The sequence below is a fragment of the Ambystoma mexicanum genome, chromosome 4p (assembly GCF_040938575.1).
Source record: "Ambystoma mexicanum isolate Mex_15411 chromosome 4p, UKY_AmexF1_1, whole genome shotgun sequence".
Classification (NCBI taxonomy): domain Eukaryota; kingdom Metazoa; phylum Chordata; class Amphibia; order Caudata; family Ambystomatidae; genus Ambystoma; species Ambystoma mexicanum.
In genome coordinates, this window is record NC_090927.1 from 1,058,650,144 (window position 1) to 1,058,655,505 (window position 5,362).

The following is a 5,362-nucleotide window of genomic DNA, read 5'->3' on the forward strand; positions in this document are numbered from 1 at the left end:
ATTGAACCCTCTCAGCTGGATGCTAAAATGATATTCTAGTAACACTAGACGTAACATCATTATATATGAGCATCACACAAATGAGTTGCATTCAGGTTCTGGAATAATACCTTAATAAATGTACAACAACCTTGAACGCAGTACATACGGCATTCATCCTGGAATGTACCAGAATAGCCCTTACAGAACATCTCTTTCTATATGAAGGGTCCTTCTTTAATCAAAAACATGGCACGATCCTGGACGCAGCTTTTTCTCCGGATCTTGCGAATCTGTATATGGACAATCTAGAAACACATTCAATTTACCATAAAGATAACCCCCATCAAGACAATTTAAGCAGCTGGCATTGGTACATCGACTATGGGCCTCATTCCGAGTTTGGAGGTAGCCATGGTGCTATTTGCGCCATGGCTGCCTCCAAACCCGGGTCCGTGTCCGGTCTGGGTGAATGAGGACTTACCGGGACATTCCGACCTGTGCGGTCCTGGTAAGTCCCCATTCACCCGACCATTCCCCATTCTCATTTGAGCCCCCATAGGGCTCAACGGGAATGGGGAAGGCACTGATTATGGGCCTGCTAATAGTAGGCCCGTAATTAGCGCCCTGGTCCCTTAGCGGGACCTGAAAAGGACGTGTGGTTCGACCACACGTCCCTTGCGGTTCCCGCTAAGGGACCTTAGAATTGGGTGGTAAGGGATTACCGGCACCGAGACCGGTATCACTTACTGCCCAACTTGGAATCAGGCCCTATGTTTTTATGATTTGGAAGGGGTCTGTCCCGGAACGTGAACAGTTTGTGATCTTGCTAAACAAACAGAATGAACACATCAACTTCACATTTAGCCATGACAAAAATAGAATGCCTTTTTTGGATTTAGAAATCGTGAAAACGACCAGAGGCACTCTGGAAACTGTACTGTTTAAGAAACCAACTGACAAAAATATGCTTCTGCAGTACGATAGTTTCCATCCTCTTAGTTTAAGTGAAAACCTACCAATAGGTCAATTCCTAAGAATACGTAGGAACTGTACACAACTAGCCGACTTTGAACAGCATGTCAAAGCTCTAAAATCACGACTGAGAGATTGGCCTATTCACAAAAGACCATACAGACATCATACAAAAGGGCACAACATGCAAATAGAGAAGTTTGTCTCACCCCACAGAAAAAGACTGGTTTAGAAAAAATCGTGTGTGTAAGTACCTTTAGTCCTATTAGCAACGGCCTAAGGAAGACAATTCTAAAACACTGACACATTATTAAAACACCAGACTATAATCCTGCACCCCAAAGATTTGCCTTCAAAAGGCAGACAAATCTAAAGGACACACTAGTACACACCTATCCCAATAATGAGAAGGCCCAGACAAGACAACTCTGGGGGCCTCCCACCAGTGGTAGGTCATTTCAGGTGTGGGAAGTGTTCGGTATGTCCGTTGACAAAAGACATTAAAAGCATCAACCTTAGAGGGAAAGAGTGGAGATTTAACAACTTCACCAATTGCATGACTCAGTGGGCACTGTATGTATTATGTATGTATAATATGCCCATGTAACCTTATTTACATCGGTAAAACAAAGCGTCAAGTACGCCAACGCATCTGTGAACAGAGATCGTGTATTAGAAATAAAGTTGAAAATAAACCCTTAGTGGCACATTATACAAAGCAGCAACACACACCAACAGACATCTTTTGGTTCATGATCCAAGTAATGAAGACATCAGCTAGAGGGGGGGATTGAGATCTGGAATTAAAGAAATGTGAACAACAGTGGATTTACAATTTAGATACGGTTAAAAATGGTGTAAATTCATTGGTGGAAAGGGGCATCTTCATGGGAAACTAAAACATTTAGGTGCATAAACTATACTTGCACTAGAATAGCATAAACTATACTTGCACTAGAATATGAGAAGCCAGAACAAGAAAAGTGATGGAATATTCTTCCTCTGTAAACTTATCCTTTGGTGTAAGAACATATGAAAAAAGAAAAAGAAATACAACTGTCTGCATGTTGTAAGATAGTAAATCAGGTGGAGTCACTGACTTATGTAGTAAAACATCAATCCACGACTAATACTGTGCATTTTTATGTAGAAATAATAGAAGGAAATAAAACAGACATTATAAAAAGATTCTCTACTATGTTTGACAGCTCAAAGACAAGATATAATGTCTCAATTAGTATAAAAGATGGCACCGTGGCCGCGCCATCAAGATAAAGCTATATCCATGGTGCAGTAGTTAAACGTCAGATGATATCCATAATGCGATCATTTGATTCAACCAAATGGATAAAAAATGTGTAAAGCAAGCCGCGGGCCGTTTAGGAGTTTGCCTGACAACAGTGGACGCGAGCAAATTAGAGAGGCCATTTACAACAAAAAGGTAAGCAAACACTGCACCGCGCTGAGCGCATTATAACTTGTACAGCAATGCAAGGCATGTATTATCCAGATCGGCAAAGAACAGCATTCCACGAGTCTAAAGAAAATCGATGACAATGGAGTGTGGTGATTAATATATCCATAACAAACGTAGCTGACATTATGTAAAAAGAACTTGGCGACCTAAACAAGGGCCAAGTAACTAAAGACACAGTAAGTCTGCATTAATGATAGATAGCATGTGACCAATGTCTCTGTATTTTTACAGATACAACAATTAAACAACCAGAGAATGAGAGAACACGTTTGTAAATTGGCACGACTATATGGTGCGAAATAAGAAAAAGGAAAAGACAGTCATGTAGTATCAGGTCAGTACAATAGAAATGACAGGTAAGGCCAAATTATACAACACACATCAATGATGAATAAGGCAAAAACGTTATAATTTTTTGTAGGTAGATACAAACAACATGTCATCTGCAGAGTCAATGCAGCAGTAATTTTGCTTGACCAAGAAGCTCAGGTCTAAATGCTCTGAAGAAACAGGTTAGTGACCACAAGAGGCTGTAAATATACAGTCACCCACATTATATCCTCCAGTTTTTAATTCGTTTTTATGTTTTGTATTTTTTAGAGTGTGCAATACAACAATACGCAGGGGGGTTCCTGTGATTCAATCCTAAATACAAAGACATTTCTGTGTCCTGAAGATGGCCAAAAAAGATCACAAAATGCGCCAGAGATAGCGTCCAATTTAAAAAAAAGGCTGAAACATATGTAAACCATTTATGAAGCATGAAATATTGAGCCTCACTCATTTGGAGATCATACTGAAAGCTCTCCATGTATAGACTAAAGCCTGTGATGTATATAGAACAAAACAATTTATAATAACTAAAGTGATCTGTGTTTGTCTTTTGATTGTCCTATATAACGACCTCCAAGAAGGATAATTTCTGTTGAAGAAGGACTTAGGTCACATACTAACCCCACTTTTGAAAACACAATTCTGTAATGTTTTATATAAATAGTCTTAATTGATTTTATGTGTGTTTTGTGAAGATCAAACACAATTCTAATGTTGAAATAAATGGTTGGAGATAATGTTGGCAACCTCATTACCAATAATCTGTGATAAGGTTGAATAGTGGTACACTAACTCATACAAAACAGACTTAGAGGGGTAATCAGTCTTTTGTTCTATTATTTTTCTCTTATATCCGTCCCACTGCTAGGACTGATCCCCCGACAATAAAAAACAGGGAAGCACCCAAAAAGTATTGCTGCTAATGATTCACTACACAAATGTGTGGCAGGCATGTGACTCCAGAGGGACACTGGATTCCAGTGCCTGTCGCTGCTTCATGCAGTGATCACGTCTTGCTCTGCACCATGCATGCATGCACAGCTCAGACCAGCAACGGCAGCCACCATGATATACATTGCTGCCATTATTAAAGTGGCCCCCCATAGACTGTGCCTGCGTTTCAACAGTTGTGGATCAAGCAGGCACTGTCAGCACGAAGCCAACTCATACACACAGATCAGAAAACGGATCAGTTTGGATGGACTTTGGTTACTTTCAGGGGGCCTCATTACGACCCAGGCGGTAAGTTACCGCCTGGGTCGTACCTTTACCACCATGACGTAAACTACGTTTACGCCATGGTGGCTGGCGGACTTACCGCCCCATTCCGAGGTGAGTGGGGCAGTAAGTCGCCATTAACCCATTTACCCTTCCCCATTCCCATTTTTGCCCCATAGGGCATAATGGGAGTGGGGAAGGCGTTAATTACGCCACCGTAAATTACGGTGGCGTAATTAACAACAAGGTCCCTTAGCGCCATGGATTTTAACACCTGCTAAAAGCAGGTGTTAAAACCTCCATGGCGCTAAGGGTCCTCGGAATCAGGCGGTAAGGGTCGGCGCTGTTTCCGCCGCCGTAAACCCCTTACCGCCTGGGTCCTAATGAGGCCCAGGGAGTGGTAACCCCCAACTCGGCTTCAGAGTTGCCTCACTTTGTTCCCGCTTTATGTGGAGAATAATTGAAGTGTGGATCAGGCGTGTAGCTTGGCACAGAATCACAATTTCCACACATTTACTGTGCGATCTGCTTGATTGAGAAAGAGGCTCTAAGTGTGTTTGTTTACATCACAGGGATACATTTTTACTGCCGCATTTTAGAGCACATATCTCCAGGGGATGCGTGAAAGATTGCATGATGAGATGAAATATTGATTTCTATGAATTACCCCCTATTAGGGGTAATTCATAGAAATCAGCGCACAAGTGGCGCACGCCGCTGGAACACAGTGTGCGCATGCAGCAGTCTGCGCCAGCTGCGTGCGCCAAAATCCATTTCCGCGCGTATTCATGGATTCTAACATCCATAACGAGCTGTGGTGCAGAGTGGCGCAGCGAACCTGCAGCAGTGCCAGTTACGACCCCAACCCTGCCCCATGCGCCATGAACAGTACACAAATCCCGTACATGGTGCACAGGGCAGTGGACCAGCATACAGCCCCCGAACCATGAAAACGTCTGTAAAACTCCCCGCGCACCCCTCCGAATACACAAACCCTGCTCGCAGCGGGGTGCGCGTGGAGTATCACACACGACAGGCCTTGTGCGAGCGGGGTACGTGTATTTCGGGGGTGCGCATGGAGAATCACACGCGATAGGCCCTGTGCAAGCGGGGTACATGTATTTCGGGGGTGCGCATGGAGAATCACATGCGATAGGCCCTGTGCGAGCGGGGTACATGTATTTCGGGGGCGCGCATGGAGAATCACATGCGATAGGCCTTGTGCGAGCGGGTACGTGTATTTCGGGGGTGCGCATGGAGAATCACACGCGATAGGTCCTGTGCGAGCAGGCTACGTGTATTTCGGGGGTGCGCGTGGAGAATCACACGCGACAGGCCTTGTGCAAGCGGGTACATGTATTTTGGGGTGTGCATGGAGAA